Genomic DNA, 22,975 nt, shown 5'->3' with positions numbered 1-22,975 from the left:
TCGGTCTGAGACTCTGGTTCATCGTGGATCTGTCCTCCTCTGCAACATGGTGGTTTGCAGGATTAGCAGGGTTTGCAGCTCACCTGCACATGCGTTGGAGGTGTCCCATTGTTCCACAGCCCATGCAAACATATCCTTTGAAGCGGCATGAATGGAAACGATGATCACCCCGCAGCGCCAACAAGGTGTTAATGGCCTTGTATTCACCACCCTTGATGGTGGACTCTGACTCATCTGCAGACGTGCAGCTGCAGGCGTGTAAGTCCTGCCATGTACATTTCGATTCGAAAACAATGTTACTTTGTTCACAGTATTTGCAGCAGCACTAGTGTGCTGAGAGATTTGTTTGGTATTGTCACTGGTGGCGATAAACGCCTGGGCTGTCGCTATGGCTTTACTCAAGGTTGGGATCTCTACAGCCAAAAGTTTGCGAAGTATTACTTCATGGCCAATGCCAAGTACAAAGAAGTCCCTGAGCATATGCTCCAAGTGTCCTTCAAATTCGCAATGTCCTGCAAGGCGCCTTAGCTCGGCGACGTAGCTCGCCACTTCCTGGCCTTCAGACCTCTTGTACATGTAGAACCGATACCTCGCCATCAGAACGCTTTCCTTCAGGTTTAGATGCTCCCGGACCAGTGTGCACAACTCATCATACGACTTGTCTGTGGGCTTCGCTGGAGCGAGCAGGTTTTTCATGAGGCCATACGTTGGTGCCCCGCAAATGATGAGGAGGATCGCCCTTCATTTGGCAGCATTCGCTTCTCCTTCCAGCTCGTTGGCCACGAAGTATTGGTCAAATCGCTCCACGAAGGTTTCCCAATCATCTCCCTCCGAAAATTTCTCCAAGATGCCCACAGTTCTCTGCATTGTTGCGGTGGGTTTTGTCATCTGTATCTCATCGCCAGTTGTTATGCCTTGAATAAAGAGTCAGACTAGATACTGCAAGCTCAAAGTAAGGTGTGACCGTAGTCCTTTATTACAGATCTTAGAATGCCTCTCCAGCCTGTGAGGCCTCCTTATATACAGGTGTTCCCAAGGGATTGTGGGATCCCTTGGGACTCCAGGGGCTAAGCCCTCTGGTGGTTAGACATGGTATTTACAGGTTTACATACATAACAGATACTATTCATTTCAACCACTCCCTGTGGTAGCGAGTTCTACATTCTCACCACTCTCTGGGCAAAGAAGTTTCTTCTGAATTCCCCATTGGATTTCTTGGTGACTATTTTATATTGATGGCCTCTAGTTTTGCTCTTCCCCACAAGTGGAAACCTTCTCTCTGTATCCACTCTATCAAAACCTTAACACATGGTGTATCTCTTCCTTGCCACAAATTGTTGTGTTTTTTATGCACTAATGATGGTGGACACCATGATCTCGCTGTTATTTCTCCAGCAATTTCTGGCAACGTTACTGTTCAATTTCTGTGCACGGCATGAGGAAACCACGGTGTATACAAAAAAATATTAACCACCACAAAATTCATTTGCAACGGCGTTCAGTTGAGAAAGGTTATTTGTACTTTCACAAACAATAGTTTGAACACAATTTATTCAAGAATTCAACCTGCGCTGATGATCCCATTACACAGTACAGTAAGACACTGGTGCAGTTCGGCATGGAATTATAGAACCTGCACCTCTCTGTTGGCGAGTTTAAAAATCCTGATCATGCCACCTGAAAATCAGAGAAGTGATGAGGGGTTTTCACAGTGAGAGAGAGAATGTTTCTAAATCAAAGATATTCCTGAGGGCTCCTAGTGTACAATTAGATGTTTCAGGGTCATCATCTGCCAGTCCTCTCAGCGGAGGGATGTGAGGCGCAGGGTGACAGTTTAACTATAAAAGGAAGAAATCTAGCTAATAGAAAAGCTTTGATAGTGTTCATCTCACTTCAAATGCCAAAGATATTTCTTTTAAAGAGAAAGAAGGGCTCTTTCTGATCAACAAGCTTCCCTCATCGAACTCTTATTGACCTCAGGCTGTGTTTGATGACAACAATTAGACTTTGAGACAAAAGAACAAAAGAACTTAAACATGCCTCTACTTTAGAAGCAGAATGATAATTATGGAATACAGTACATGGCATTATACTGCTGGCATTATAAAACAGCATCTTATTCCTCTTCCCAAGAGCAACGCAATGGGTGATTTTCAAGATAGTTTAAAAATATTGCAGGCCAACAGAACTCACTCATAACTTTTGCTGCCAGTATAATTGGGTTGTAAATGGAAAACTTGTTGAATATTTTCACATTCAATGGTTCACTGCCACTTTGTCTTTTTAGGCATTGGGGTGGATTTTCCTGTCTTCTACGTTCCGTTTTTCGTCCCAGAGAGGCGGCAATGGTGGCAGTGAGGTCTTCTGGGCGTGCGGTCAGCCTCCACTGCCCTGCCGGGGGTTTTTGGGGCTGGTGTTGCGGGGGCGTGGAGCGATGCCGCCCGGAAAGAATTGCACTGGTGTGCAACGCCCCTGGGTATGACACCGGCTCGCTTTTTGACTCCCACCCGGCCCATACGCCCCGCAGCCTGCCCTTCTGGGACCGCTTCGGAAATCAGGCAGTCCGACCTATACGCCTGCATTGAGGTAAGTAATGTCCACCTCAGGTAAGTGTGATTGCATTTTCCATTAAATTTTTTTCTGCAATTTATGTTGTGGTGGCGTGGGCTATGTATTGGGAATGTTATTGTGGGGTTTCTTTCAGGGGGGTTTTTTCCCCCAGGGTCTCTCTCGGAGCACTCCCAGGCCGGCTCTTTAGCTCGGGATTTTCCCATGCTCAGCCGGCCTAGTGCCCTAAGAGAGGTGTACAACGCCTCCCTTGGCGCTCCGCCCCAAACTCAGGGTCCAGCTGCCCAATTTTGATGACTAAGGCGCAAACTTTACCCCCGCCCCCTCCCTGCCGCCATTACCGCCCCAAAATCATCAAAGCTGAAAATACAGATATTCTGCACATGCAACATGCCACACAAGAGGGAAATATGTACCGACTTATAAAAAGAATGCAACAATTATATGCTCCATATATTTTTACTTCACGTACAATTCTGGGCTAATTAATTTAAATATCCAATAAATAAGTAAGGCTTTCCACAGGCAGAGGGGAAGATTTTAAAGCAGGTCACATGGCTCCGGTTGGGGTGGAATGCAGAATGGTTCGGTGCAAGGGGTGTCGCAGTCGTGTGGGGCGGACTGGTTGGGCCGGGTGCTCTTTACCTTTCTGCCATTGTTCATTGTCCATGGGTTTATTTGTAACCTTCAGGGCTGCCGACCGAGGACCGTGTGGCTCTTTGTCGGCCAGCGCGGACACGATGGGCCGAAATGGCCTCCCTCTGCACTGTGGGTTTCTATGTTTCTTTCTATGTTTCTATGGGCCAGACCCTCGGCTTAATTGTCGGTGATTTTCTCGGCGTTGCAGCTGCTTTTTTTGCCCGGAGAGAGTTTGCACGCAGGTTTTTTACCTGGTATCGTTCACATCAGAAGTCGCCCGCCAGGACCAAACCGCCCACGTGCAATGCCGAGAATAACCGCCAGGACGTAAGTTTGGGCCTCAACCGCCGACATCCAGACCCGCCCTGTAAAAGGCGATAACGAAAGGTAAGTGAAAGGTTATTTCATTATTTAATTAATTTACCACTGCGATTAGGCTTAAAACTGTCTTGGGAATGCATTTTATGTGGGGGGTTTTTTTATGATAATTTTTTATTTAGGTTTTCCCACAGCCTCGGCCTAAATTTTTGCACTTACCGTCCATTCCGGTAACGACCGCCCATTTGGCTGACTTTCCACTTACCCGCTGAGAGACCGCCGAGAATGAGTGTCCGATGCGACTTTTTTTCACACGCCTTTTCCCTAAAAATACAAATTCTCGCCCGTTTTTTTCCGTCGAGCGTTAGCGATGCCTCTCAGTGGGCAATCGGGCATTGAGGAGGGCCTCTATGGAAAGTCTGGCCCTATGTCTTGTACGCAAATACCTGTGCCGGGAAGGGTTAGAGATTTGTAGGGGCATCTGCTGCTAGTAGGGTAGCAGATGGCTTTTCCTTTGGGGTTCAAAGTTCAAGGAGTTAGATGCATAAATCTCTTCAGCAAAATCCTCCTATCCCTGTGGGTGCACTTCGGTTAATTAAATCAGCTTGAGACTTTCAACGGCAGTTCCGTAAATTGTCAGTGTTTCAGTGTGGGAGGGGCGATGGGTGTTGGGGTGGCAAAACAAGGGGCTGGTTATAACTTTCTCCCAAAGTATTATCATGAAGTAATATGTCAGTATTAATAATGAGAAGGAAGTTCATTAAAAACAAATGTTGATTATTATAACGTGGCTGTCACATTAGAATATAATTTGCATGCTTTGCAGTTTACCCATCTGCTGCAAGCTTCTATGCACCAGTAAGGTTTATTCTGACAACAGCTCATTATCACCTTTTAATGAAGCACAAATATCGCACGATAAACAGTGAAAATGCCAAGATGTCAAAATTACACCACCAGGTAAAAAATATTTCAGTTCCCAATATTTGGCAAAAGGTATGACAAAACAGAAATCCATTATTAAATACTTTAGGGAAAATATTTGATGAACAAGTAAAGAGATAATGGGATTGAATTTGCGGTCGGAGGCTTCCCGAGTGCGGATGCCTCCAAACCGCAATAAAACTACAAACCTACGTGATGGTCCCGGATCCACGGAGACCCACGCTCTTGGGCCTCTACATGTATACATGCGTAGAGGCCCACGTAGCCCAGGGGCACATGCAGTTCGCAAGCATCACTGGGATCACGTGGGCTGGCCCAACTAATTCCTTTGGGGATTCCATTTACAGACAGAAGAAGATTACGCGCATGCGTAAACCCAGAACTTGCGAGGCACTTACAACTGCGTGTGCGGCTATAGGCCACGGAAAATCCGTGCCATAATTCATTTTGTAAATCCTGTCCACCCCCACACATGAAGGGGTGATCTAATTGAGGTGTTTAAGATGATTAAAGGATTTGACAGGGTAGATTAAAAGAAACAATGGCCTAGAAATTCTTTACCCGAGCACTGGCCGTTAGCGTTGGTTCTCTGGAAAAAAATGGTGCCTGGATTGCTTCCATCCACTTCCGGCACAGGACACAACAGCCGCCATTTTGGTAAGGACCATAGAGTGCCGTTGACAGCAATGACAACAGTCAGGACTGCCAACTTGGCCACTTTCACACGCCATAACGCTGCATCCTAAGCACGCATGGAAAAGTGTGCATGAAGCCCTGCAGAGACGCAGTCAGCACTTCTTAAAGGGACACACACACATCCTTCAGGTAAGTTTGGATTTAAGCTTTTAGACTTTTTTTTTATGGACATGACTGCTGCCAATGAACTGAAAGTAGTTCTGCATGTGCAGTTCCAGTGGGGTTTTTTTTTTTAATTGTTCTCGCCGGACATCCCTCAGACTATTCCACACCAGGAGCCAAAGTCTCAGAATGAGGGGTCAGCCATTTAGGACTGAGATGAGGAGAAATTTCTTCATTCAGAGGGTGGTGAATCTTTGGAATTCTCTACCCCAGAGATGCTCAGTCGTTGAGTATACTCAAGACAGAGATCGATAGATTTTTGAATAATGAGGGAATCAAGGGATATGGGGATAGTGCAGGAAAGTGGAATTGAGGTAGATCAGCCATGATCTTATTGAATGGTGGAGCAGACTCGGGGGGCCGAATGGCCGACTCCTACTCCTACTTCTTATGTTCTTAGTGAGAGAGACAGGTGAGGGGTGGAAATTACAGGTATTCTGAGATCTGTAATGTGACTCGAAGGTGACATTCATATGTTGTCAGATTGTGAGAGTTTTGTTGTACTCTCGCTGAGTGTGCTTATCGTTGTCAGCTCCTCCGTCAGTTGTGGTGAATGTTACTTTTTCAAATTTGGGACCGGACATTTATGCACAGAAGGCTTCTGGGCAGCTTCCGGTTCATTGGCCACAGTCACACCAGTGACCACAGCCCCAATTCTCCTTTCAACCTTTGTCCCACACCTTACCTTCCTTCTGATACTCTGTTAGTGACCATCACTGCATCCTCTTGGCCACAATTCTGAAATAAAAGCCACCACAAAGCAGCCTTTCCAATCCAACTTTATATATCTATCCTTCCAATATGACATCAAGAGATCAATGGCTGTAGCATGACTGGTGGAAGGCTGCTGACTTTCAGTGGGGGACATTACAGGCCTTGCAGGACGACTTCGAGGAGCTCGTGGCATGGGTGTGTGAAATGAGGAAGGCACAAGGGTAGGGTTGTGGTGAGAGGACGGCGGGAAAGCAAGAGCTGCATGCTTACACCATGCGCAGCTTACATCAGAAGAGATTGTGGGATGAGGGGTAAGTGAGCTGTGAGAAGGAGGATAACATATGAGGATACCAGCATCTTGGATCCTTTCAGCCCCACCCCTGCCAAGAATGACCAGCACTGGCTCCTCCAAGGGGGTGAGGTGCAGCTAGGAATGTAAGGTGTGCCTCATGTTTGGTAGAAATTGTTGGTAGGTGAGTGATTGGGCGGGGATGGGGGGGTTGGCGGGGGGAAGGGGGGTCGTGCATTGAGCAGTGTGTGAGGCTAGTGGTGCAGATGGTAGGAAATGGCTTTTGACGATGCATTCACTGACCTTGACCACTCATCTGAGGTCATGAAATTTCTCTGGGCTTTGGAGCCAGGTCCTGGGGTGACACTGTCTGGAGGGCCTCCTGGCCCCCTGTAGGTAGAGGATCTCTTTTCCAGTGTTGAGCCCCATGCACAAAGCTTGAGTGCTGTGTCCGAGACCCCGGGTGCCCTTTCCCTGGCCTGTTGAGTTATTTGTGTTAGTGCTGAAGCACTTTTAGTATTTTTGATCAGCAAAAGGCAGCTCACCTTTAAGAGGTGCAGACTGCCTAGTGCTGAAGGAATTTTAAATTTTTTATCTGCAGAAGGCAGCTCACCTTTAAGAGCTGCAGACTTCCTTGAATGAGGAGGAGGCTAGCTTTAAGTAGAGCTAGTTGGTCCCAAATCCTCCTTTCTGGAGGGCCTCCTATAACTTTAAGTAAAGCTAGTCTAGCTCGATAAACATGAACTTCAGCCCCCGCTGAGCACATAGCCTGTCAGCTGTGCATTCTGCGCTAAGCTCTGCGCTGCAATCATAATTAGCAGACAGCATAAAGTTGAAATGCTGCCTGTGCTTTTTGAACGGGCATGGGCATATCTTGCATCACAGTGCACGCGCCTGTTTTCCAGCGGGATCTAATTTCTAGGCCAGGTTCTATTGACATTTTAATTCTACCGTTAACTAGTTTAAAATGACTGGGTTAACTCCGGCATTAAAATGACACTGATTGGGAGTTCTAGGTGCTAACTCATCAGTAACAACATTAACTCAAAATCACCTAAATTCTCAGTTACTCTAAACTTGGTTTCTCAACAGCCAGGTGGCATTATTCAAGGGGTTGGATTTTCTGGGGGGGGTCAGTGGGTGGGAAAGTGTTTTTTTCCCCAGCAAGGAAAAGCTAGGTGGGATTGCAAATTGTGAGGATGCAGCAAGGAGGCTTCAAGGGGATATAGACAGGCTAAGTGAATGGGCAAGAACAGGGCAAATGGAATATAATGTGGAGAAATGTGAAGTTATCCACTTTGGTAGGAAAAATAGAAAAGCAGAGTATTTTTTAAATGGTGAGAGATCGGGAAATGTTGGTGTTCAGAGGGACCTGGGTGTCCTTGTACACGAATCGCTGAAAGTTAACATCCAGGTACAGCAAGCAATTAAGAAAGCAAACGGTATGTTGGCCTTTATTACAAGAGGATTTGAGTATAAGAGTAAAGACGTCTTACTGTAATTATATAGGGCCCTGCTGAGACCACATCTGGAGTATTGCGTACAGTTTTGATCTCCTTACCTAAGGATGGATATATTTGTTATAGAGGGAGTGCAACAAAGGTTCACCAGACTGATTCCTGGGATGGAGGGGATTGTCCTATGAGGAGAGATTGAGTAGATTAGGCCTATATGCTCTCAAGTTTCGGTGATCTCATTGAAACCTACAAAATTCTTACAGGGCTTGACAGGGTAAATGCAGGGGAGTCTAGAACCAAGGGTCACAGTCTCAGATAAGGGGGCTTAGCCATTTAGGACTGAGATGAGGCAAATCTCTTCACTCAGAGGGTGGTGAATCAGTGGAATTCTCTATCCCAAAGGGCTGTAGAGGCTCAGTCGCTGAGTATATTCAAGACAGAGATGGATAGATTTTTGGATATTAAGGGAATCAAGGGTTATGGGGGACAGTGCAGGAAAGTGGAGTTGAGGAAGAAGATCAGCCATGATCTTATTGAATGGCAGAGCAGGCTTGAGGAGCCGAATCGCCTACTCCTGCTCCTAGTTCTTATGGGCCCAATTTTGGCCATGACTTGCATCAATTTTTTTTGGAGTAAGTTGTTTTTTTCTGGCGTAAGTTAAAAAATGCCATTTTCCCCCCAAAATTTGCTCCAGAGTAAGTCAGTTAGGTACGATTTTTTTTTAGTTCAGTTTTTTTTCCGAAAGGGAGCGTTCCCAGACACTTACGCCAGTTTTGGCCATTTATGCCACTTTGGCCAGCTAAAACTTACTCCAAATCAACTTAGGTCAGCGCATGTGGCCAGCTCTGAAAAACCTTGCGGGCAGTTAAGAATTTGGTGCAGGTTAATACATTTAAAGCACCAAGACTTACAAAGCAATAAACAAAGCACAAAAAGTAATAAGCAATCAATCAATAACAAATAAAAAATAGAAGTCCTAGCTTTATGCCAGAATCAAGTTTTTTTTTTTTAAAGTCCCCCCCCTCCCCATCAAAACACTCTTTCTCCCCCCCTAAAAAGAACTCTCCGCCTTCCCCCCACCCAATCAAAACTCTCAAGCACAACCATCAATAAATAAAAAATTAAACTGAAGTCCTACCTCGACCCGGGAAGTCAGCGGGCCGGTCGGCCGGTGCGGGAAGCCACTCGGCCGGGGATAGGGTGCGGCAAAGGTCGGGGCATCCCTTCAGCCGGGGATAGGGGCTGCGAGCATCGGGTCCTGTTCACAGCCCACAGGACATGCTGGGAGGGCAGGAGCATGCGCGCAGACTTCACTGCGTATGCGCGCAGCTGCCGGCAGTGCTTTCTGCGCTGGCCTGTTGCTCCGCCCCCCACTTCACTAGCTGCGCCACGCTGGGACACCAGAGACTCGGCAGAGCGGGCAGGATGGGGCCCCTTTTTATCAGCACCGTTTCCAACACGCAAAGTCTGCCCATTTAAGGTAAGTGCGCCGAAAATAGGGGTTGGGGAAAATTGGGCCCTATGTTTTTATGTTCTTATGAGCCCGCTGTGAACCCATTGCCATGAGTCTTTCCCCACCTTACAGAGATATCTTCCCCCGCCACAACTCTTCCTCACTGCATCTCCACGGCAGATTCACCATGCTGCAAGTCTTTGCACAAGTCCCCATCCAGTCTGACCTCATTACCTCTCTCACCATTGACAGATCGCTTCTAGGAGTAAATGGGTACTTTTCAGAATGGCAGGCGGTGACTAGTGGGGTACCGCAAGGTTCTGTGCTGGGGCCCCAGCTGTTTACACTGTACATAAATGATTTAGACGAGGGGATTAAATGTAGTATCTCCAAATTTGCGGATGAAACTAAGTTGGGTGGCAGTGTGAGCTGCGAGGAGGATGCTATGAGGCTGCAGAGCGACTTGGATAGGTTAGGTGAGTGGGCAAATGCATGGCAGATGAAGTATAATGTGGATAAATGTGAGGTTATCCACTTTGGTGGTAAAAACAGAGAGACAGACTATTATCTGAATGCTGACAGATTAGGAAAAGGGGAGGTGCAACGAGACCTGGGTGTCATGGTACATCAATCATTGAAGGTTGGCATGCAGGTACAGCAGGCGGTTAAGAAAGCAAATGGCATGTTGGCCTTCATAGCGAGGGGATTTGAGTACAGGGGCAGGGAGGTGTTGCTACAGTTGTACAGGGCCTTGGTGAGGCCACACCTGGAGTATTGTGCACAGTTTTGGTCTCCTAACCTGAGGAAGGACATTCTTGCTATTGAGGAAGTGCAGCAAAGGTTCACCAGACTGATTCCCGGGATGGCGGGACTGACCTATCAAGAAAGACTGGATCAACTGGGCTTGTATTCACTGGAGTTCAGAAGAATGAGAGGGGACCTCATAGAAACGTTTAAAATTCTGATGGGTTTAGACAGGTTAGATGCAGGAAGAATGTTCCCAATGTTGGGGAAGTCCAGAACCAGGGGTCACAGTCTAAGGATAAGGGGTAAGCCATTTAGGACTGAGATGAGGAGAAACTTCACCCAGAGAGTGGTGAACCTATGGAATTCTCTACCACAGAAAGTTGTTGAGGCCAATTCACTAAATATATTCAAAAAGGAGTTAGATGTAGTCCTTACTACTAGGGGGATCAAGAGGTATGGCGAGAAAGCAGGAATGGGGTACTGAAGTTGCATGTTCAGCCATGAACTCATTGAATGGCAATGCAGGCGAGAAGGGCCGAATGGCCTACTCCTGCACCTATTTTCTATGTTTTCTATGTTTTCTATGTTACCTCTATTGCACCTGCCATCTATTCCATCAGCATGGGCACCCTTTGTACTCTCTCACCTTAGTCCTCAGAATCCCACCGCGATCAGCCCCAACACCAGGCACTCCAGCGGCACCAGGCACAGCAACAGCACCAGCAACACCACTACCCTTCTCCACAATCATGTGATGTTGCACAGGACACAGGGCATCAGCACCCAACCACATTGCTGCCCGTGTGGCCAGGGGTGGCCTCATCATGGCCATCTTTACTTCACTTGACGCTGTACCCCCTAGCTGCCACATGATGTTATCACCACCCCACACCAACACCATAAAGCATCCCTACAATGCCCAAGCCATTCCTTTCATACGCATCACCATTGTGGAGATTACCCTTATGTCTCATCATTTACTGCAACTCACTAAGCCACTTCCAAAGATGCACACAAATCTGTCCAAGAACGAAACGTAAAGTGTTGTAAATAAAGGTTTCAATGTTTGACAGCACATTAACAGAAAGTTTACATGAACATTGCATAAAACACCCAAGTGCCTATCCTTGTGTGTTGGTAATGATATGATTACGCTAGGATGAGGGTGAATGTGAGGGGTGGCTAGTCAAATGGGAATGTGATAATATAAATCGAGAGGGATGGGTGGAGGTGCAAGGTAAGTTGGTGGGAGTAAGGATATGCAGGAGTAGGGTAGGGAAGTCAGAGTGCTGGGGATGTGATGAGAGGCACAGCAGGATGAGGTTGAGTTTGGCTTTGTACTAATGTTTTGTGATCTACTGATATCATTGAAAGGTTTGTGGCACTGCAACTAGGTCCTCTTGACCACATCCCTGCTTGTGCCTTCCTCTGCAATGTGCAACCAGGCTGTGTTGATCTCCTGGGGAGATTGTTTCCACCCATGGGAAGGGAAGGGGACCTCCCTGCGTGCCATGACTCCCTCCATAAATATATGCAGTGATTGTCAATGTTTGCAGCACTTCAATGCTGTAGAACACTGACAGCACAAATGTCAAAATAAAGTTAGAAATAATCCCTTTCAGGAAACCGGCTGATGACGCATCATCAAATGACATCACCAGATCGCTTCCAATAATTGGCCAGCAACAGCGCTGGGCGGGCTTAACAAGCCCCATCAAGGGAAATTCATTTCAGAGGCCCAGATGGAGACAGCAGAGGGGTCGGGACCCGCCACCGACATCGCCCGCCATGGACACGCTAGGTCAGAAAAATCGCTGCCAATGTGTCAGACATGATGGATGATAATTGAAAACAAAGATCACTGCCTTTTTTCTCTCACTATCATCAATTTATGTAATGTGCTATTTTCAGCTGAGAGGGTGTGTAATGATATCAGGGAAGATTTTTGTAACGAGCGCTCACATTGCAGAGTTTCATGGACAGGACTCCATATCAACAACAGCTTGCATTCATATAGCGCCTTTAATGTAGTAAAACATCCCAATGCACTTCATTGGAGCGTAATCGGACAAAGTTGACACCGAACCAAAGAAAAAGACATTTGAACAAGTGACCAAAAGCTTGGTCAGAGGGCGGTTTTAAAGAGTGTCTTAAAAGGAGAGAAAGCTGGAGAGGCAGTGCAGTTTAGAAATATAATTCCAGATCTTAGGGCCTAGATAGCTGAAGGCACGGCCATTAATGGTGGGCTGAAGTCAGGAATGCACAAGAGGCAAGAGTTGGAGGAATGTAGAGTTCCCAGAGGGTTGTAGAGCTGGAGGAGGTTACAAAGATAGGGAGGGGCGAGGCCATGAAGGGGTTTGAACATGAGGATGGGTGTTTTAAAATAGAAGCGTTAGTAGACTGGGAGCCAATATAGATCAGTGAGTACAGCAGCAATGGTCAACGGAACTGGCATCTTTCTGGTCATTAATTATAATGGAGTTCACTGACTACCATGCCGGAATTCCCAATCTGCACTCCCACTGCGTAATCCACCAAATTGCATAACAGAGATCAGAGATCAATATGCTCTGGAATTGTTATGTGGTCTAGCAGAAAATAGGTTATCCATTGACAGTAATTAAGTTCAAGCCAGTTCCATAGTGCTTTAGGCTGTAACTGCATGCAAGAAGCAATTAGAAAATAAAAAAGATACAGAAACAGTAAACAACCCACTCAGTCTGGTGTATATCGATGAACCAGTTTCAGGGTGACCAGAAGGAGACCTGTTCCCCAACTCTGTTCCTGCCTACTTGAAAGGTGAGCAAGAGTATTCACAGAGACTCTCCATCCCTCGCATTTACTCTGCCTCTCTGTCGGGGAGTGGCTGACTTAACATCTGTCAGTGAAGAGTGATGTCATCAAGATCCAGGTCGGTGATTGGAGCGTGGACAGGTACTGCAGGAGCGGTGAGGTCGGGGCGAAGGAGCGGCGAGAGACCGTGGAGGGACATGATCGAGGCCCAGGAGAGGCGCGAGTTCGGGACCCAAAAGAGGCAAGGGCCCAGCGGCAGCACGGGCCAGCCCACACCGCGATATGTGTGCGCACTAGGTCCGTGCAGCGGAGCAGGTCTCCAGTCACCTTGGTTAATCCTTGCTACTGGACCAAGACCTAGCTCTGTCAAGCCCGTGTTGTGGCTGGTGTGCAACGGTCACCACACATTAAAAAAGTCCACGCACAGGCAACTTCCGCCCTTCAAGATTTAGTTCGGACCTGGAATATTAGGTCCTTCATTGAAACACCTGTGAACTTTTTGACGTGGAAGCAAGTCTTCCTCGATTTGAGGGAGTGCCTATGATGATGATGCTGTTACATCTCCATGGCAGTAAACATAGAAAACATAGAAAATAGATGAAGGAGCAGGCCATTCAGCCCTTCTAGCCTGCACCGCCATTCATAGAAACATAGAAACATAGAAACATAGAAAATAGGTGCAGGAGTAGGCCATTCGGCCCTTCTAGCCTGCACCGCCATTCAATGAGTTCATGGCTGAACATTCAACTTCAGTACCCCCTTCCTGCTTTCACGCCATACCCCTTGATCCCCCGAGTAGTAAGGACTTCATCTAACTCCCTTTTGAATATATTTAGTGAATTGGCCTCAACTACTTTCTGTGGTAGAGAATTCCACAGGTTCACCACTCTCTGGGTGAAGAAGTTTCTCCTCATCTTGGTCCTAAATGGCTTACCCCTTATCCTTAGACTGTGACCCCTGGTTCGGGACTTCCCCAACATTGGGAACATTCTTCCTGCATCCAACCTGTCCAAACCCGTCAGAATTTTAAATGTTTCTATGAGGTCCCCTCTCACTCTTCTGAACTCCAGTGAATACAAGCCCAGTTGATCCAGTCTTTCTTGATAGGTCAGTCCCGCCATCCCGGGAATCAGTCTGGTGAATCTTCGCTGCACTCCCTCAATAGCAAGAATGTCCTTCCTCAAGTTAGGAGACCAAAACTGTACACAATACTCCAGGTGTGGCCTCACCAAGGCCCTGTACAACTGTAGCAACACCTCCCTGCCCCTGTACTGAAATCCCCTCGCTATGAAGGCCAACATGCCATTTGCTTTCTTAACCGCCTGCTGTACCTGCATGCCAACCTTCAATGACTGATGTACCATGACACCCAGGTCTCGTTGCACCTTCCCTTTTCCTAATCTGTTACCATTCAGATAATAGTCTGTCTCTCTGTTTTTACCACCAAAGTGGATAACCTCACATTTATCCACATTATACTTCATCTGCCACGCATTTGCCCACTCACCTAACCTATCCAAGTCACTCTGCAGCCTCATAGCATCCTCCTCGCAGCTCACACTGCCACCCAACTTAGTGTCATCCGCAAATTTGGAGATACTACATTTAATCCCCTCGTCTAAATCATTAATGTACAATGTAAACAGCTGGGGCCCCAGCACAGAACCTTGCGGTACCCCACTAGTCACTGCCTGCCATTCTGAAAAGTACCCATTTACTCCTACTCTTTGCTTCCTGTCTGACAACCAGTTCTCAATCCACGTCAGCACACTACCCCCAATCCCATGTGCTTTAACTTTGCACATTAATCTCCTGAGTGGGACCTTGTCGAATGCCTTCTGAAAGTCCAAATATACCACATCAACTGGTACTCCTTTGTCCACTTTACTGGAAACATCCTCAAAAAATTCCAGAAGATTTGTCAAGCATGATCTCCCTTTCACAAATCCATGCTGACTTGGACCTATCATGTCACCATTTTCCAAATGCGCTTCTATGACATCCTTAATAATTGATTCCATCATTTTACCCACTACTGAGGTCAGGCTGACCGGTCTATAATTCCCTGCTTTCTCTCTCCCTCCTTTTTTAAAAAGTGGGGTTACATTGGCTACCCTCCACTCGATAGGAACTGATCCAGAGTCAATGGAATGTTGGAAAATGACTGTCAATGCATCCGCTATTTCCAAGGCCACCTCCTTAAGTACTCTGGGATGCAGTCCATCAGGCCCTGGGGATTTATCGGCCTTCAATCCCATCAATTTCCCCAACACAATTTCCCGACTAATAAAGATTTCCCTCAGTTCCTCCTCCTTACTAGACCCTCTGACCCCTTTTATATCCGGAAGGTTGTTTGTGTCCTCCTTAGTGAATACTGAACCAAAGTACTTGTTCAATTGGTCTGCCATTTCTTTGTTCCCCGTTATGACTTCCCCTGATTCTGACTGCAGGGGACCTACCTAAAGAAAGAATTCCATACAGTGCCTTTTGCTACCTCAATGTGCTTTACAGCAAATTAAGTACTTTTGAAGTGTAGTCACTGTTGTAATGCAGGAAATGCTGCAGTATTGCATGGTCCCAGAAACAGCAATGAGATAATAACTAGATATTCTGTTTGAGTGATGTTGGTTGAAGGATAGATATTGGGACAAGACACTGGGGAAAACTCCCCTGTTCTTCTTTGAATAATGACATGAGACCTTTTACAGCTACCTCAGTTTAACGACTCATCTGAAAGATGGCACCTCTGGCAGTGCAGCACTCCCTTTGTACTACACTTTAGTGTCAGCCTGAATGACGTGCTCAAAACTCTGGAGTGGGACATAACTCACAACCTTTTGACTTAGAGGTGAGAGTGCTTCCGACAAGCCAAGGTTGTCACATCTGAGATCAATAATTCCAAACTGAAAATAAACAGCATCCTTCCACTGATTTGGAAATCTTGAGCAACTATATTGTAAACTGCTCTTTGTTTTTTTTTGATCCAAGCAAACATAATCAATATTTGCTGAATAATCGCTTAGCTTTAACAGCCAGGTCCTAAAATGAAGATTAATCTTAAGGTTATTCATTACAAAAATCCCAAAGAAAATATTGGAACATATTCCCAAAAGGTGAAAGGTTCAAAAGTTAGTCTCACATGATTAGGATATATATTCCCAGCTCTTCTTTGCTTGGGGAGTTAACAGACACTGAAATGATTTGTGGCCCAGCCCACAGCATTAAATCCCGCCTGTCTAGATTATTAATAGCAAAGAAATATATTAAACAAAATTGAGCGAGTCAGTCAACCAAGTCACGAACAGCTCGTGTAAATGTGTTATGGGAAATAAAGAACTTGGTATGGATTACTTCTGAATTAGGGCTCCATTTTTCACATTGCGAGATATATGGGGTGCATTTGGAAGGCAAGAAGAGGACAATACAGTAAAGGAGATAATGTGCCAGGAATGGTGAGTCTTAAGAGGCATCTCATAGTCTCAGTCACGACTCAAGCAGCTAGGGAAATGGATGCTCTGTATGGAGACTACAAGGACCCTCTGTTCCCCATCCCTCAGACTCGCAGCCCTGCATTTTCTTCCTCTCTGAGGATGCATTGTACTTCCTCCCATCACTTCCAGCAGGAAATGGAGGGCCATAACAATAGAAATGGACCCAGCAGAATGGGGCCTAACCCACTTCCACACTGCCACCCCAGTGCTGCTCAAAAGTTTGTGAAAGGAAGGAGCCAAAACTGATGCCATTGAGATTGTGTAATGTAACTGCAGTAAGTCATAGAGCCCCCTACCACAGCCCTGGCTGAAAAAAGCTAACTTCAGCATGAATGAGAGATTGAACATGTGACCCACCTGGGTCTGTATGGCAATTTTCCTTTTTTCTGAAGTTTTGTTTTTACCAGAGGGTCCAGTTTAGGCTATGCCAGCTAATGTTAAGTTCCAACCGTTTTCCGTTTTAATTAAGTTAGGCCCCAAAAATCGCTAGGGACACAACCTCGTTGATGACACCAGGGTCACGGTGACCTCTGCCACTCTCCCCACCAAAGAATGTAAGAGGTCACAGTATGTGAGGGGCAGGTGCGAGCCTTACCCCTTTACAAAGAGTGGGAACTCCGACATAAGGGTGGGACCCGACTTTTCCAGGTCTCGGCCATTCCGCCACAGTCCTGCCAGAGTAAGCTTGAATGTCCAAGGAATTTCAGCCCCATGATCTGTTGTGTCCCATGTAAAAAATATAACCTATATTAACTCAAAGGATTCACAGGGATATCTATCTATGTATCTCTATATCCGTCTTTTGGATGAAACGTTAAACCAAGGCCCTGTCTGCTCTCTAAGGTGGACGTAAAAAAGATCCCATGGCACTATTTCAAAGAAGAGTAGGGGACTAATTCCTGGTGTCCTGGAGCCAATATTTATCCCTCAATTAACATCACTAAAAAAACAGATTATTTGGTCATAACCACATTGCTGTTTGTGGGAGCTTGCTGTGCGCAAATTGGCTGCAACGTTTCCTACATTATAGCAGTGAATACACATCATTAAAAACACTTCATTGCCTGTAAAGCGCTTTGGGATGTCCGGTGGTTGTGAAAGACGCTATATAAATGCAAGTTCCTATGGACTGGAGGGTAGCTAATGTAACACCGCTTTTTAAAAAAGGAGGGAGAGAGAAAATGGGGAATTACAGACCGGTTAGCCTGACATCAGTAGTGGGGAAAATGTTGGAATCAATTATTAAAGATGAAATAGCAGCGCATTTGGAAAGCAATGACAGGATCGGTGCAAGTCAGCATGGATTATGAAAGGGAAATCATGCTTGACAAATCTTCTAGAATTTTTTGAGAATGTAACTAGTAGAGTGGACAAGGGAGAACCAGTGGATGTGGTGTACTTGGACTTTCAAAAGGCTTTTGAAAGTCCACACATGAGATTAGTGTGCAAAATTAAAGCACATGGTATTGGGGGTAATGTACTGACATGGATAGAGAACTGGTTGGCAGACAGGAAGCAGAGAGTCGGGATAAACGGGTCCTTTTCAGAATGGCAGGCAGTGACTAGTGGGGTGCCGCAGGGCTCAGTGCTGGGACCCCAGCTATTTACAATATACATTAATGATTTAGATGAAGGAATTGAGTGTAATATCTCCAAGTTTGCAGATGACACTAAACTGGGTGGCGGTATGAGCTGTGAGGAGGCTGCTAAGAGGCTGCAGGGTGACTTGGACAGGTTAGGCAAGTGGGCAAATGCATGGCAGATGCAGTATAATGTGGATAAATGTGAGGTTATCCACTTTGGTGGCAAAAACTTGAAGGCAGAATATTATCTGAATGGTGGCAGATTAGGAAAAGGGGAGGTGCAACGAGACATGGGTATCATGATACATCAGTCATTGAAAGTTGGCATGCAGGTACAACAGGCGGTGAAGAAGGCAAATGGCATGTTGGCCTTCATAGCTAGGGTATTTGAGTATAGGAGCAGGGAGGTCTTACTGCAGTTGTACAGGGCCTTGGTGAGGCCTCACCTGAAATATTGTGTTCAGTTTTGGTCTCCTAATCTGAGGAAGGACATTCTTGCTATTGAGGGAGTGCAGCGAAGGTTCACCAGACTGATTCCCGGGATGGCAGGACTGACATATGAGGAGAGACTGGATTGACTGGGCCTGTATTCACTGGAGTTTAGAAGAATGAGAGGGGATCTCATAGAAACTTATAAAATTCTGACGGGACTGGACAGGTTAGATGCAGGAAAAATATTCCCGATGTTGGGGAAGTTCCGCACCAGGGGTCACAGTCTAAGGATAAGAGATAAGCCATTTAGAACCGAGATGAGGAGAAACTTCTTCACTCAGAGAGTTGTTAACCTGTGGAATTCTCTACTGCAGAGAGTTGTTGATACCAGTTCATTGGATATATTCAAGAGGGAGTTAGATATGGCCCTTACGGCTAAAGGGATCAAGGGGTATGGAGAGAAAGCAGGAAAGGGGTACTGAGGCGAATGATCAGCCATGATCTTATTGAATGATGGTACAGGCTTGAAGGGCCGAATGGCCTACTCCTGCACCTATTTTCTATGTTTCTATGTAAGTCTTTCTTTCTTTAATTATTTATATAAAAGTTTAACAACTGCCCATCACTCCAAATATCACCTGCTATGCTTCAGAGATCATGTTTCATTCCATTCTGATTTGCTGATTTTTTTTTACAAAAAAAATACTGAAAGGGAGCCCAGTTATTTCCTGCTGATTTTCAGCCTGAATAAACTGGAGAAGGTGTTGAGATAACAAGGAGAGAAGATGCTGCCAATCTAGGGAAACATCACTGTAATTAACCACTAATTGAATTCACAATGTTTTTTGACCACTGTTCCACAGGCAGTACCTCAGTAAAAAGAAAGGAAGACTTGCATTTATATAGCGTCTTTCACGACCACTGAACTGTCCCAAAGCGCTTTACAGCCAATTAAGTACTTTTGAAGTGTAGTCACAGTTGTAATGTAATTGTGGCCTTCAAGGGACTGGTCATGCCAATAACTATACATTGCAATCACACTGGAAGCTCCACACTATCTGTGAGCAATGCCAAGGGAGATCAGCAAGTCTTTCAAAATTGCAATTAAGAAAGGTGCAAAATATTGCATTATCTCTAGAAAGCCAGATCTCTTCCGGGAAGATTTATTTCTGGTGGAATTGCTGCAAACAAATAAAGGCCACCATATTAGTTACCCACAAAATTCACCCCATCTCTCGGCCGACTGGGTAAAGGAAGAACAAAATGCACAGGGGTGCCAGAACCCAGCTACCCTGCCAAGAATGCCAATTTCCATTTTGGCAGTCTCCGCGAACTGCAGCCGGATATTCCCATTCCCCTGCAGCACGTTGTACAGGGACAGAGATGATGGATTTGATATTGCATTCCTCAATGTACCCGACCTCGAGAGGCCATTTGGAATGCACTAATATCAAAATAGGCAAAACAACCGCAAGATCATAAATACTTTAAAGAGAAAAAAACAGAAAATGACCCACCAACAAAATAGCATGGTCATAAAAAAACACAAATGGAATCATAGGTCTTGTGCTAAGATGGCGGCCAAGATGGCGGCGGCCCAACCACCAGGCGTTTCCAATCCAGCGACATCAGGCGACGAGGGATGAGGAAACCGGTAAAAAAACTGTAAAAAAACGGAAACCGGATAGAATAGTACAGCAAAGAAGACCACCGTTCGGCCCAAGTCTGCACCGGCTCTTTTGAAGTGCAATCCAGTTACTCCTACTCCCACGCTCCTTCCCCATTTTCCAGCAATCTTTTTCTCCTTCACGTATTTATCCAATTCCCTTTTGAATCTGTGTCATCAGTAAGTTTCTAATTATGGGGAAAAGCAAGCATTCAATTATATAGGGTTTCTGATAAAGATTTTGATATCCAAAAGGTACTCATGTGGATAATTATATGCAGCACGTTCCGACTGTACTTTAAACCTACTGCATGCATGTACACGCTAGACACTGCTTCAAATTCAGGCTCTGACTGACGGACTCCCGAGGGAAATCTCACTATGACACTGTTTCCAGCTGCAGTACCCATTACCATCGCAATAGCTAACACTATTCACTCGAGTCACATTTAACACTTCATTTCCCTGCAGCAGTACACAAAAAAAATACCCCAAGTAGTTTCTGTACACGTTTCCCGAATCTAAATGGCTTTTGTTTCTCAAGGTCTTTTTGCAAAGGTGATTAATTTTGGGCCCATACGGCATGCGGGTGAGCCGGTGAAAATTGCTTTGCATACGAGCAGCGTGTGGTATCCTCTTGCTACCAGTTCGGCTTTACGTCTTCAACACGTGGGATGATTGCTCAGTCAGAGGCTAGGATGCAGGGAAATTCAGAGGAGCAGAAATGCAGTAGAAACGATCTGGAGAATAAAGGCACAGCACAGTCTCAAGAGGTAAGTGACAAGATTTAAACAGCAACTCTTACAAAAATCTTACAAGATTTTGATTTTATCCCCCCAAAAATTTAAGAGCATGCAATAGATAATAAACATGCATGTTAGAAAATACATAATACATAGTAAGATATATTATTGCTATAGTTTTTAAACATATTTACTATTCTGTTCAATGATATAATGCATACACAGAAAGATTTACTATTCCACTGCAATATAACAAAAGATTTGCTGTGCTATAAGGTTATACAATGTATTGTAAGACTCCTTTTTATTATTATAACACTGTAAGATTTACTATTCTACTTAAATACATAATATATAGCAAGCTTTCCTATCCTGCTTTATTATATAATATACTGTTACTTTTATGTCATATATAGTAAGATTTACTGCTTTGGTGGGTTACATAATATACATTAAGGTTAATTGAACATGGAAGGGTGTTTTTCCTGAGTTGCTGTTATTTCCAATAAGCTTGTATGATTTTAATCCATAAATTGCCAGTCCTGACAAGTGAGCTTCATGAGATTTGAGGCTAGAAATCACTGTTGGTAATAATAATGGACAAATACTCAATCCATTCATGGGGCATTTAAAGTGTTAATGCCTCGGTTTAAGTAGCAGACAGAGGAATGCCACATGACAGCACTAAACATGCGCTCGCTATTTATTGTGTACATCTTTCAGTTACATGCGGAGATACTGACTGGTGTGATGGCATTTACTTAGATTCCCTTTCTAGCAGAACCATCGTAAGATATACAAATTATTATAACGCCGGAATAAAATGAAATGAGAAACTAAAGGATTGATTTTGCAAAAATAAAAACAAAAAAAACTGGCAGACATAAATTGTATAAAATAAAAATGAGATATTCTAAGTAAAATGTACTGTTTATATAGGATTGGCTGATCTACCATTGTGCGGGGGAGGGGGGGGGTGTAATTTCCGAATTATTGCCAATCTGGAGCTGCAGACCATTGAAACCACCTGATTTTCCTTTCCATTTGATGAGGAAAATCAAGCAGTTTTTGTAACGGGCACCTAATCTGCATCACCAGTTTTACATTCCAGCAGTAAGTTGAAAGTTACCCCCAGAGTATTGCTCCTGGGCATTTTTTTTTTAATGGTCTATCTTGCTGTAATTGGCTCTATGGCCGGAATTTTCTTTACCAGGTCGGGTCGGGTGCGGGCAGTCGGCTTGGCTGGTCAGGACCCCGTTCCCAATTTCATGGCGGCTCCTCAGAGTGACTTTCCCTTAATGCCGCTGATTAAGGCAGGCCTGCGCGTTTCCCGATCCTATTAAATGGTGCGGCTCTGATGATGTCATCATGACTCATTTTCAGCTGGGATATACAAAGGAGGCATGGCCATAATGCATTTGAAGGTACATCTAGGGTAGTACAGGCACTGTATTGGAGCATTTGAGTGTTGCTGAGCCTTGGAAACGTGAGTGCACAGAGACAGAGGGCTGCACCTAGGTTCTCAGATGACTCCCTCTATATGCTTGTGGAGGGAGTGAGAGCACGCAAGGAGGTCCTCATCCCTTCTGATGGGCGAAAGACACCTCCCCAGGAGACAATACAAGTCTGGCTGCAGATAGCCGAGGAGGTGAACAGCAGGGATATTGTCAGGAGGACCTGGGTGCAGTGCTGGAAACATTTCAATTAACTCATTAGATCAGGAAAGGTGAGTGCAAAGCCACACTCAACTTCATCCTGTTGTGCCTCTGATCACATCCTCATCACTCTGCCTACTTAAGCCTACTCCTACACATCATTACTCACACCAACATACCTTGCACATCCACCATCCCTCTCTATCTACATTATCACATCCCCATCTGACTAACCACCCCTCATCCTAATGCAATCATACCAACTAACAACACTCTATCATAGTCACCCTCTAAAGATGGAACCCATCCATTCCTTGCACTCATTTCATCACTTAAATGTCTCTTCTTTCCCCGCTTGCAGGAGAAGGGAGCCCACAAAAAGAGGGAGAGGGAGTGAACCGGAGGTGGCCCTCTATCATTGGTGATATTAACTGCAGCAGAGGAGGTCGCCCTGGAAGTATCAGGAGTTGCAGAACAGCTGGAGGTGGGAGACGGTGAAAGAGGGACATCTTAGCAACCTGGTGACAGAATCACATCTCATACAGCCACACGGCATACAGCAGTCACTCATATGGGGACTGATGTCAGCAGCCAGTGAATGTTTACCATGTGCATAATGGTATT

Source organism: Pristiophorus japonicus, chromosome 21 (genome assembly GCF_044704955.1).
Source record: "Pristiophorus japonicus isolate sPriJap1 chromosome 21, sPriJap1.hap1, whole genome shotgun sequence".
Taxonomy (NCBI): Eukaryota; Metazoa; Chordata; class Chondrichthyes; family Pristiophoridae; genus Pristiophorus; species Pristiophorus japonicus.
The sequence above is the reverse complement of the archived record's forward strand: the minus strand, read 5'-3'. Positions refer to the sequence as shown.